Source organism: Microtus oregoni, unplaced genomic scaffold (genome assembly GCF_018167655.1).
Source record: "Microtus oregoni isolate MIOR12 unplaced genomic scaffold, Mior012 000029F_ref0000214, whole genome shotgun sequence".
NCBI classification, from domain to species: Eukaryota; Metazoa; Chordata; class Mammalia; order Rodentia; family Cricetidae; genus Microtus; species Microtus oregoni.
The window spans coordinates 12,646,071-12,659,756 of NW_024543088.1; the positions used below are offsets into that span (position 1 = coordinate 12,646,071).

General features: G+C 42.0%; 1 protein-coding gene across 4 annotated transcripts in view; it reads right to left on the reverse strand.

The window, feature by feature from the left end:
* The window catches only part of LOC121464728 (NEDD4-binding protein 2-like 2), a 72,852-nt gene that overhangs the window by 10,488 nt on the left and 48,678 nt on the right, over positions 1-13,686 (reverse strand). The window lies entirely within an intron of this gene.

A 13,686-nucleotide genomic window follows, 5' to 3' on the forward strand; every position in this document is an offset into this window, starting at 1 on the left:
AATATTTATATTGAAGAAAATGTTCTGTGTGTATAGAATAAATATAATATATGGTGATATTTTACATTTTAAAGGAATTGATGATTTTATTATAATCCTGTTTAGAGCCTAACAACAGTTTTCTTATAATGAAACATTTTATAATGCTTTAAGATTTGAAAGATAAGAGGCTGGAATAACCTCAGTATGGCAGGCATTTAGTGGTCTTAATGACTGGGTTATTTAGACAAAAAGACAGACAATTTAGCTGCCCCCATCACATCTTATGCAGTACTTACTAATGAGCACCTGAGTCCAGGTTTGGTGATGTATTTGGAATTGTCTGGCTAGTAGTGACCCTAAGCCAGAGGTTATGCCACTCCTTTGTGAGGTGTTGGAAATATGGGAAGGCATTTGTGGTGGTCACAGTGACTGGCAATGTGTGACGACACATGGCACTGAAGCCAGTATGCTAACCATTCTATGACACACATTGATGAGACACCCACCCATGAGAGACAGAATTCTCATCACTCGCACTAGAAGTGCATAGCTGTTGTGGAGCAATCCTTTTGTACACTGTGAAGATATGTCTTTGCCAAGGTGACTTCTGATTGGTTTAATAAAGAGCTGAATGATTGGTCAATAGCTAGGCAGGAAGAGGTTGGGGAGACTTCTGGGCAGAGAAAAAGAAAGAGAGAGAGAGAGAGAGAGAGAGGAGATGAATCTAGGTGAGGAAGATATGCCAGAGGACATGGAGAGGAAACAGGAAGTGCAAGATGGAAGAGAGATAAAAAGCCACAAGGCGAAACATAGATTAATATAAATGGGTTAATTTACATTATAAAAGGTAGTGAGGGGCTCAGAGGTTAAGAGCATTGACTGCTCTTCCAGAGGTTGAGTTCAATTCCCAGCAACCACATGGTGGTTCACAACCATCTACAAGGAGATCCAATGCCCTCTTATGGAGTGCAGGCAAACATACAGGCAGAATACTGTATATAGGATAAATAATAATAAATAAATGATAAATAAATAAATCTTTTTAAAAATAAAGGACAAGCCTGAGCTATAGGCCAAGCCTTCATAGTTAACAATAACTCTCCGTGTCATTTTTTGTGAGTGAGTGGCCCAAAGGAAAATCCATCTGCACATAGCTCTGCATAAGTGAAGACAATACTTGACGCACTGGGCATGTCCACCCTGTGACTCCTGAGCTGCATGCATCCCAGAACAGTTATCAGTGTAGCCCAACACAAAACTGCAAGCTTACTCCAACCAGTGTCAGATTTTTGGGTGTGTGACTTTTTTTTCTGTAACTCAACCGCATCATTCTCAACTGTAAACTTTATAGATGGCATCATGTCTCATGTGCAGAGGGTGACACTCCTGAAAGATGATGCTAAGGACAGTATTTGGTCCTTTTCATTGTTTTAGTCAACTTTCTACTTTGTCACGTAAAGGCTAGTTTCCCCCTTCCACAGTGAATGAGCAGAGTCAGACACAAGGTACCGATGAAAGCCCAGAAAACCAGCTAGGAGAGCAACAGAAATAGGTGTGGGCACTGAAGAGATGGCTTGCTGGTTAAGAGCACTGCTCTCACAGAGGATCCGGGTTTGGTTTCCAGCACCACATGGTGCCTCACAACCTACTGTAACTCCATCTCAGCAAATCAAATGCCCTCTTCTGGCCTCTGAAGGCAGCGGGCACGCATGTAATTCATATACTTGGATACAGGAAATGTACACACATAAATTAAGCAAAGTCAGGCAGTGGTGGCACACGCTTTTAATCCTAGCACTCAGGAGGCAGAAGCAGGAGGATCTCTGAGTCTGAGGCCAGCTTGGTCTATGAGTTCTAGGACAGTCAGGGCTACAAGAGAAACCCTGTCTCAAAAAACCAAATAAATAAATAAGCAGAGAGGAAGAGAAGGAGAGAAGGGGGGATGAAAACACTAAGGATAGAGCAATAGAAAAATAAGTAAATAAGCAAAGCGAAAAGTGGAAGGACAAAAAGATGGTGAGACAAAGGCAATAGTCATGCAGCTGTTTCCAGATTGGGCACTGTCTAATGAGCTAGTTAAGTAGCCTCCCCATCTCTCTCTCTCTCTCTCTCTCTCTCTCTCTCTCTCTCTCTCTCACACACACACACACACACACATATGTAGTATGTATGCACATGTATGTGTATGTGCAGGTGCACTTGCCTGTGAGTGCTCAGAGGCCAGAGGTCAATGTTTGGTGTCCTATCACTTACCACTCAAGGTTTTGGACAGGGTCTCTCATTAGACTGAAGCTCCCTGATTTGGCCCCAGGATTCACCTGTCTCTGCCTCCCCAATACTAGGGTTATAGGTACACCGCTGTCTGGCTTTCTGCTTCCTTATACAGGTGCAGATCCAAACTCAGGACCTTGTGATTATACACCAAGTACCTTACCCACTAAGCCATTTCACCACCCCTACCTTTGTAAATCTCCTCTGGTCCCTAATCAGGATTCTATGCTGCTAACTTTGCAGAGACAGGACATATGAACACTTTGTGTTCATTACACCTAGTTGCTGATGCCCTTGCTCATGTATTCCCAAGTGTTGGCTTAGAAATAACAGGAAGGGGGCTGGAGAGATGGCTCAGAGATTAAGAGCATTGCCTGTTCTTCCAAAGGTCCTGAGTTCAATTCCCAGCAACCACATAGTGGCTCACAACCATCTGTAATGGGGTCTGGTGCCCTCTTCTGGCCCGTAGGCATACAAGGAGGCTGAACACTGTATACGCAATAAATAAATATAGAAAAAAAAGAAAAAAAAAGAAATAACAGGAAGGGCAGGTGGTGGTGGCGCACACCTTTAATCCTAGCACTTGGGAGGCAGAGGCAGGCAGATCTCTTTGAGTTTGAGGCCAGCGTGGTCTACAAAGTGAGTTCTAGGGAAGTCAGGGCTACATAGAGAAACCCTGTCTGAAAAAATGAACAAAAAAAGGAAGTAAGAAGGAATAAAAAAAGAAGAAAAAGAAAGAAAGAACAGGAAGGGAGGCTAATGTACAGAAGCAGCTGTCAAAAAGACGTTGCATAAAGGATGCCATCTTTGGTAACATTCATGGTCAGTTCTGTGAACTGTAGTCATACAATGAAATTCTAGCTGAGTTCAAAGTACAATACTAGTTATTAAATCCATACCTCGGGCTGGAGAGATGGCTCAGAGGTTAAGAGCACTGGCTGCTCTTCCAGAGATCCTGAGTTCAATTCCCAGCAACCACATCTATGAGCTCACAACCATCTATGAGCCCTGGTGCCCTCTTCTGGTGATCAGGCATACATGCAGATAGAACATTGTATACATAATAAAGAATTTCTTTAAAAAAAAAATAAAAATAAATAAATAAATAAATCCATACCTGATCTGTCCTACAACTATTCAGTCTTGCTCTGAATTTGATTTTCCTGCCTTAGCCTCTCAAATGTTGCCATTACGGATATGTGCCATCGTGATCTGCTGTTGCTGCTGCTGCTGATTTGGGTTTCTGGGTCTCACTGTGTGGTTCTGGATAGCCTACAACTCACTTTGCAGTTCAAGATACCCTTGATCTTATGGAGATCTACCATCCTTTGCCTCCTGAGTCCTGGGATTAAAGGCACACTCAGGTATTATCATTTTGCTGGCTAGTTTTAAGTTAGTTTGACACAAGCTAGAGTAATCTGAGGGGAGGAAACTTCAATTAAGAAAATGCCTCTGGGGCTGGAGAGATGGCTTAGAGGTTAAAAGTACTGACTGCTCTTCCAAAGGTCCTGAGTTCAATTCCCAGCAACCACATGGTGGCTCACAACCATCTATAATGCAATCTGGTGCCCTCTTCTGGCATGCAAGCATACATGGAAGGAATGTTGTATACATAATAAATAAATGAATCTTAAAAAAAAAAAAAGAAAATGCCTCTGTCTTAGTTACAGTTTCTTTTTTTCTTCTTTTAGTTTTTCGAGACAGGGTTTCTCTGTAGCTTTGGGGCCTGTCCTGGAACTAGCTCTTGTAGACCAGGCTGGCCTCGAACTCAGATCCACCTGTTTCTGCCTCCCAAGTGTGGGGATTAAAGGCATGTGCTACCACTGCCCAGCTTTTAGTTAGTTTCTATTGCTGCGAAGAGACACTATGACTACTGCAACTCTTATTTTTAAATAATTTATTTAAATTCATTTTATGCGCATTGGTGTGGAGGTGTCAGATTCCCTGGAACTGGACAGTTGTGAACTGCCATGCAGGTGCTGGGAATTGAACCCAGGTCCTCTGGAAGAGCAGCCAGTGCTCTTAACTGCTGAGACATCTCTCTAGCCCTGACTATGGCAACTCCTATAAAGGAAAACATTTAATTGAGGAGATCACTTACAGTTTAGAGGTTCAGTCCACTATCATCAGGGCACGGAGCATGGCAGCATGCCACACCTACTTTAACAAAGCAACACCTCCTAATGGTGCCACTCCTGAGTTTAGGGGGCCAATTACATTCAAACGACCACAGCCTCCATAAGATCCGGCTGTGGGCAAGCTTGCAGGGCATTTTCTTAATGGTTGATGGTGGAGGGCCAAATACATTGTAGGTGGTGCCATCCCTGGGCTGGTGGTCCTGGGTTCTATAATAAATCATGCTGAACAAGCTAGGAGGATGCAAGCTGGTAAGCAGACCTCCTCCATGGCCTCTGCATCAGCTCCTGTCTCTAGGTTCCTGCCCGGCTTGAGTCTTACTCTTGACTTCTCTCAGCGATAAACAGTGATATGGAAGTGAGCCAAATAAACTTTTTCCTCCCCAAGTTGCGTTGATCATGGTGTTTTATCACAGCAATAGTAATCCCAACTAGAATGTGAAAATAGTAGCTGTGGGTGTGGGTGGTGGTAGAATACATGCCTACATTCACAGGGTCCTGCATAGGTTTTATTCTGAATAAGCTAAGGACATGACTGATAACAATAACCCACCATGCCTGTGGAGAAATGACCACAGGGATCAAGAAAGAAGGAGGCTGCTCTAAAACAAGCAAACAAAACCCAATTCTAAATCTGGAACATTAGGTCACTTATTAAAGCATTTTACTAGGAGGTTATCAAAGGGGTCTGTAAGAATTGAATTTGGATGAATACAGAATATAGTACAAGGTATGTGAAGATCAAAAAAACGTAACAGAGACATGTACAAATTCTACATCGATGACACTTTTGAGACAGTGACAATGCTTACTCTGTGGCCCAGGCTAGCCTGGAACTCTCAGCAAAATTCCTTGCCTCAGCACCCAAAGTGCTAGGTTTAGAGGTGCAAGCTGCCACTCCCCAAATCCACCTATGAGCTTCAGAGTTACTGTCCTAGGGAATCGGGCCTTCTAGAAAACTCTCATCAATCGGCAACCTTGTGAGGCTACTGTGAGGGAAGAGATGTGGTGGCGGTGGTGGTAACTTCCGCCGAGATGCATTCGCCTCTGACGTAGCTGATCAGTAGACGCATTTTCATCAGGAACATGGATCTCTCCAGTGTGAGAGGCTCATCAGAGCTGCGTCAAGGCTTGTTAAACCTGCTGACTCACTTAGGATGAATGGCCCTGTTAGCAAAGAAAAGCATCACTAAGCAAAAGTGAGTCATAAGCAGGAAGTAGGGAGAGCTGAAGGCATGGACTGGAGCCTTGAAAGGAAGGAAGAAACAAGAAATAAGCAAGGTAAACACATCTGTGATGAGTAAGACTAGATGACGGCTCAGAGCCCAAGCTCGTGGGCAGGAGCACAATGTACTTCTCAAGAACTAGGAGGGGTGTTTCTCAGAGGCGAGCTAACCTGACCAAGGGAACCTGACCAGGACATGAAGGTAAGAGAGCATCCAGATGAAGCCCAAACTGACTACAGAGAAAAGCAGGGAAAGCAAGAATAGAGAAAGAGAGTACGTAATGATTCCATGAGAAAAAGCAACTGGGGAGAAGGCGTGCCTCTCTTCTCCCTAGTCTCCTACTGCAGAACCCTATACACCAGCATCCTCAGTGTGTGTGCTCCTTCCAATCAGAGATCAAAGCACATGCAGATAGGAAAAATCCTCACAGTTCTGTGGAATGACTACAGTTGGGATAGCCCAGGTTGGCCTGGACACTGGCACAGTAATCAGCTAGCAGGCAGGACCACACGTAAACATGTCTCCTTTATAAAACTGGGCTAATGTTTCCTTCTTGTGGAATGGTTATACAGAGTTATTAATGTAGGTGTTCTTAAATGACATCCATTTAACTGATAGGACAGATGACTGAATTGTTCCTCTTCTTCTATATGACACTTACAGTTACCAGTGGCACAACTAGTGTTTAGATCTGTGTGTTTACAAGTAGTCAGTGAGTTTACCCCCAAATCTGTTCACACCAGTGTACTGTCAGGATAAAGATGCAGCTTATCTTACTAAAGATGAGGTGCTAAAGCAATTTTTAAACTAGCTGTGGACAGGATCACTATAAAGCCCATTTTTATGCTCTCCTACTGCCTTGAAAATGTCTTTGGGTTCATCAATATAAACTAGAGATTCATGGCAACGCACTGCAGGCAAGCATGGCTGAAACATAAAAAGGGGAAACAACAGAATCAATCACACATTTGAGAAAACGCAGGAGAAAAATGGAGAGTCAGTATTTTTTCTCTTATCACTTTTCACTCTGCTTGTAAAGGACAAGGCTTTTCATGAGGGAAAGAAATCAACTGAGTTTCTGGTCAATAAAATGAGGCTGTTTTGCCTTAGGGGGAAAAAGATCAGTGAAAAGAGACCTGGGAGTGTGGCCTGTCATTTGCCTGTCATTCATATAAAATGTTTACAGTAATTCTGACATCATTTCATAAGAATTTCTCGCTATGTTGCTTTTCCTACGGTGATAGGGACCTAAGCCAGAGCCTCATACATGTCAATCAAGTGCTTATCAATATCATCATCCCTGGATCCTTATGTTGGTTGTTTTCAGTGAACTAAATGGAAAGGAAGAAAAAATGTTATTCTGGGGGATGACATAATTGTCTGAGTATACATGTTTAAAAATCTGTAGATAAATCAATAGCATTACTAATTAAGTTTGGCAAATGGTATAGGCTATAAAACCAACATTCAAGGAAACCATATGGCATAGTAACAAACTCCAAAATGCCATCCCTCCACAATAGCAATTGGTAAGGACTGTCAGAATCAACTGCTTCAGGATTCTGACAAGTCAGAGCTCTGCAAGAACTGGTAGTTAACCAAGAAAAACCCAGAACATCTCAGTAAGAGCTTTGTGCTGTTTCTAACTCACTGGAGCCCCATCTAATGCTGCCCATATTGGCACTGGTCCAAGAACAACAGAGTGCATCTTACTGCAAGCACAAGAGGCAGCACAAAGACTTTACTCTCAATCATTATGGCTGCCTCAACTTCTCTGGGTCCACCCATTGCCTCCTTTTGCTGTTATTTTGAGATACAGTCTCACTGAGTTGCCTTGGCTGGCCTAGAACTATGTAGACCAGGCTGACTTGGAACTTTTAGAGATCTGCCTGTCTCTGCCTCCCAAGTCTGGGATTAAAGGAGTGTGACACATGGCTGGTTTGCTTCCATTAGGACTAACCTTAAAGTCTCCCATGAGAATAGAGCAAAAGAAGCATAAGATGAACACATTATATGGCACATGAATTGAGCAACATATATAGGACTAGGCATAGCAGTGGGGAAGACAGTTGACAAGTCATAAAGCCTATAAAGAAGGGTAGGGATGAGGGCTGGAAAAGTCCCTGGGTATTTCTGGGAATGTGGAAGGCCAAAGCTATGGTAGTGTCTATGCAGAAATGACTGACCAGTCCCTATGCTCCATTCCCACTCCTGGCCAACAGACTGCTCAAGCAGGAAGCAAACACTGGGGCAGAGTTGCAAAGAGCCCATGTGTGGATGCTGGGAAGCACAGAACAGGGCCTAGCAGCACAGGTGGCATTTGACTTGTCATAGCTGTTGTCTGAATAACTAGCTGGGGATACAGTTCAGTGGCAAATGCACAGAATCAATCTACAGGCTAACCCTGTAACCCTGTGAAGCAGAAGCTGAAGGACTAGGATCTGGGGTCATCCTCAGCTGCACAGCAAGTTAATGGCCAGTCTGGGACATGCGAGACTCTACCTCAAAATAAATAGCTAGACCTTTCCAAACAAGATTCAGAAGCACCCTATTCTCAAGCTATAAAAAAATGTACAAAAGACAATGGCCTAAAAACTATAATGTTGCTTATGCTTAAATTTTTGTTATTTCTCAGGCCCACCATTGGTGCAAAAGAAAGCAGTGGTAGAAAAAAAATGTATCTTAATTTTCTATTTATTTACTTATAATTCTAAACTTATGCAAGCTTTCTGACTGTATTCACACCTATTCCTCCTGTCCCTTTCACTCCTGCCAAACCCTTCCTTCCCACGACACCTTCCTCCCCCTCCCTTCTTTTGGTGTTCCACTGTTTTATTACAGTTTTGTGCATGAGCATGGGGGATTATCCACTTGAATAAGGACAGCTTACCAATGACCACGGCTCTTGTTGTCCTTATTTTAACATTAAAAAGTTAACACAAAACTTATCTATCTGATAGACAATAGTTTTATCCACTGAGAACTTGCTGATATTCCTAGGTGTTTTTCTTATCTATCTGATAGACAATAGTTTTATCCACTGAGAACTTGCTGATATTTCTAGGTGTTTTTGATGTATGTGAGTCTATCTTTCGTGTGCTGTCACTTTATAAATGCATCACCAATACTGTACTATAAAGAGTTCTACCTTAGATTGCCTTCAGGCCATGAGAGATACTTTCTGTTTCCAGTAGCTCTATGTAGGTGTTGTTAAAGTCTATCTGCATTCAGTGCTTTTATATCATCAATGGGTGTGGATGACATGGCAACCACTGCTGCTTAACAAAGTTCTAGCATTTTGACATTGTGGTTCACAATTCTCCAACCACCTTTTTATTTTCAATTTTAATGATTCTCACTACATTATAGGAGTTTCCTTATGCCTTTTTGTTTGGGAAATGTTGTGTGGGCTTTGGTAAAGGATATAAATGTATAATACAATGGCAGGCTCTTTAAACCAATACTTCTTTGGAAAGATTCTCTGCCACTGTGGAACCATATAGAATGATATCCCTGCTTACTCCTCACACAAGAAACCCCATTATGCCCCCCTGATTACACCAAGGAAAGAGAAGTTCAAGATTTACTACCTGAGTACACCTGGTTCCAGGGATGAAAAATATATAATCAAGAGAAACAATGGATCCAGATCCATTGTAAAACCTTAATAAGACAAGGAGGGACAGTCCATCAAAAATCCTGCTTCATAGAAAAATCTGCCAGATAATGCTAGGCCTGTAGGCCAAAGATGTATGCCCCAACATTGCAGAAGAACCTTGGGTGACTGTCCAGACAGCCAGCTGCTTTTGCCGTTTCTCACATTTTTTTTGGAAGTTGCTAGCTTGCACTTTCTGCTTACTCAGTTATTATTTCCTTCTTGGGTCTCTGAGGGAGTTGAAGTCCAGATAATTATTGTTTTCCTTATTTACCAGACTCAGAAAAGAAACTCACTAAAGAGGTGTAAAGTGTAGAAGGTAGAAAGACATCAAAAGATAATTTGATAATCAAATTAGAATAGAAAGTGAATTAGGTACAACCTTTTGGACTAACCAAGATAGTATAGTTAATGGAGTATTTTCTCTGAATTTGTCAAATGCAAATTTGTCAAATGCAAATGGGCTAGACATTGTTAATGTATTTATTGCCTGTACATACTATATATAGTTATTGTACTTATTGTATATAGTTTTTCTTATATTAGTTATAACCTTTTTATATTACACAAAAAGGGGAAATGTGGTGATTGTTTCTAATCTAATAAAGCTTGCCATTTAGGGCAAGGGTTCAGTTAATATGTATATAATAATGTCCACGATTAATAACTTACTGGATGAATGGCAAGATCTGGTCTGTCCCAAGAGAGGAGATTCTGTTAAGAAATTAGACTGGCTTGCTTCCCCTCTGCCACATCCAGGAGCATACACTGAAGGAATCAGAATGATACTCTATAATGAAAAAAGAGTAAGATGTCAGAACCTTCCCGTTTGGGAGCTTATGAGGGGAACAAGGCCTATGATAAGACTAAGGCACAAAGCAATGGTATCAGGAAAGAGCTCAATGCTTGTTGTACCATGTTGTGATACATGTTACAAATACTACGTCATGCCCCTTGAAGAATAAAAGTTGCTCTTTTGGATTTGTCTGACACCTTCTGACAAGGGCTGAGACTGTGCAGGAGGAAGTGTAAGAGAGCACCTGGTGGGATTACTGAACCTTAGACAACAATAATCATTTAGATTTTTGCTAAACTTACCGTTCTTTGCTTCATAAAAAATACTGTAATGACACTGATGACTGCCTTCATTCCAGAAATAAAAAATACTGTAATGACACTGATGACTGCCTTCATTCCAGAATCATTAAGCATGCTTTCAATATTGCTTGTGGTCAAACTATAATACAATTACAGAGTATATAAGGTATAGACTATTTTCAATAAACGGGCAGCCATCCTGATTCATCCTCATACTGTGTCAAGTCTCCTTCCCTCACCAAGCCCACACCCCATCCTGGGACCTGCACCATGCTGGAGCTGGACTCCGGCAATCAACTATTTTCAAACTTTTTGATTTAATGTTTTATACTTCTCTATGGGGCTGACCTAACTTTGACTTCTAACACATACTGTAACAAAAAGTATAGAGGACAGGGAGGCCACGGAACTAACCTGCCTCCAGCAGAAGGGGGTTTGAAAGGTACTCTGTTGTAGAATGTTATTTTAAGGTGTTACTTTTATTTATGCTCTGGAAGATTTGTTTAATGATACAAAGATGTATTTGATTAAATAAAATTCACCTGCAGTCAGGAGGCTGCGTTAGCAATTAGCTGACAGGAAGAGGTAGGGAGGAGCCAGGTGGAGAAATATTTCTTTTTTTTTTTTTTCTGAGACAGGGTTTCTCTGTAGCTTTGGAGCCTGTCCTGTCCTGGAACTAGCTCTTTTAGACCAGGTTAGCCTCAAACTCACAAAGATCTGCCTGCCTCTGCCTCCCAAGTGCTTGGATTAAAGGCATGTGCTAACACTGCCCATTTTGGAGAGGAATTTTTTAGGGAGGGGCAAGCAGGGAGGGGCTTCTGGAGAGACAAGAAGAGAGGAGGTGAGCTACTTGCTACTCAGCCTCTCTGAGGAGCAGAATTCGGCAGCAACTTTTGAATCTTGGATTCTTTAGAGGGACAGAGATTTAGATAAGTTCCCTACTTAGTAGCTTTGAAAGAGTCAGCGCCTGAGGGAACAGAGTCCTGCAGGCTGCTGACAGTGGAGTGGAGTTGCTGAGTTGGACAACCTGGCTTAAAAGGCAGCAAAAGTTAATAATAATAATAATAAAAAAAGCCAATTGTATTCCATAGGGACTTGGTGTGCAGAGTATGTGGCATCTATTTTAGCGAATGAGAAGCTCCTCAGGGGCATTAGTCACGCCTCAGAGTTTATAAAAAGAAGACCCAGCTGTAAAAATCCACACACCTAAGGACAACCGTTTTTTGATAACGAAACCAGAAATACACACTGCGGGTGGCAGGGGGAGACAGCATCTTCAACAAATGGTGTTAGTCAAACTGGATGACTGTGTGTAGAAGAAAACCCAAATAGATCCACACTTAGCACCCTGCATAAAACTTAAAACTCCTAAAGGATATACTGAATCTGATAGAAGAGAAAGTGGGTGTCTTAGTTAGGGTTTCTATTGTTGCAATGAAACACCATGACCAAAAAGCAAGTTGGGGAGGAAAGGGTTTATTCAGCTTATACTTCCATATCACTGTTCATCACTGAAGGAGATCAGAACAAGAACTCAAACAGGGAAGGAACCTAGAGGCAGGAGCTAATACAGAGGCCATGGAGGGGGAGGGGTGCTGTTTACCGGCTTGCTTCCCATGGCTTACTTAGTCTATTTTCTTATAGAACCCAGGACCACCAGCCCAGGGATGGCACCAACTAATGGGCTGGGCCCTCCCTCATCAATCACTAATTAAGAAAATACCTTGCAGCTGGATCTTATGGAGGCATTTTCTCAATTGAGGTTCCCCATCCTTGCAGATAATCCTAGCTTGGGTCAAATTAGCGTAAGATTAACCAGTATAATGGGGAAAAACCTTGAATTCATTGGCACAGGAAAAGACTTTCTGAACACAACACCATCAGCACTGGTACTAAGTTCAGCAAGTAATAAATGAGACTTCATGAAACGGAAAAGCTTCTGCAAAGCAAAGAACATCACCATTCAGATAAAGTATCAGGCTACTGAGTGGAAAAGACTTCTATCAACTACATATCTGACTGAAGGCTAATATCTAATATATATATGTATATATTATATTACATATATATACAATATATATTATATAAACACAAAAACCCAAGAAGATACCAAGAAAACAACCCAATTAAAAATGGGGTACAGATCTAAACAGAATTCTCAAAAGAAAAAACTCAAATGGCTAAGAAATACTTAAAGAAATGTTCAACAGTTTTAGTCATCAGAGCAATGCAAATCAAAACTGTTTTGGTATTTCATACCTGACAGAATGGCTAAGACCAATAAGAGAAAAAACAGCTTATGGTGGTGAGGATGTGGAATAAGGCTAACACTCCTTCATTGCTGGAGGGAGTGCAAACTTGTACAGCCACTATGGAAATCAGTGGTGTGGTTCATCAACTAGATGATGCTACAAGCAGGATCCCTCAAGATCCTGCTACACCATTCTTGGGCATATAACCAAAGGATGCTCCATCCTACCAGAGACACTTGCTGCTGTGTCTCTACCAGAACCACATCCACTGCTGCTCTATTCCTAACAGTCAAAACTGGAAACAACCTAGATGTCCCTCAACAGAAGAATGGGTAAAGAAAATGTGGTACATTTACATAACAGAGTGTTACTCAGCTGTTAAAAACATGAAATCATGAAATTCACAGGTAAATAGATGGAACTAGAAAAAATCATCCTGAGTGAGGTAACCCAGACCCAGAAAGATGAGACCTTTGCCCCACTGTTCATTACTATTTATTCCGTTGGTATATAACTTACGTACAGGTTGTGTGTTTAAAAACACTGCAGGCCCACCAGCTCTTCCACAGCGTGCTCCTGGGGCGCTGTCACCTCTGCTCACGTCAGTCACAGCTGACTGAGTTCTTCCAGCCCAAGCAATGCTCAGATGAAGCATCTCCCACCTGCAGAAGCTGCTCAGCACATTTTTTTCTCCTCTCATGGCACAGATGGAGCAACACAGCTTTAAGCCATGCTTCAGAATACATATGGGTTTTTGTGTTTTGAGACAGGGTTTCTCTGTGTAACAGCCCTGGCTGTCCTGGAACTCATGCTGTAGACCAGGCTGGCCTTGAGTTCAGAAATCTGCCTGCCTCTGCCTCCAGAGTGCTGGAGTTAAAGGCGTGTGCCACCACCACCCGGCCATAGATGTGGTTTTATTTTCTTTTCCTGTTCACAGATTTCACTGTTTGTTTCATGGGAAGACCCTAGCATATATATAGCTGGGAAGTGATCTTAAAGCTGAATTTTGGCCCAGCTGACTTCTTTGATCTTATCAGCAGCTTTATGCACCCTCTAAGTCCAACAGG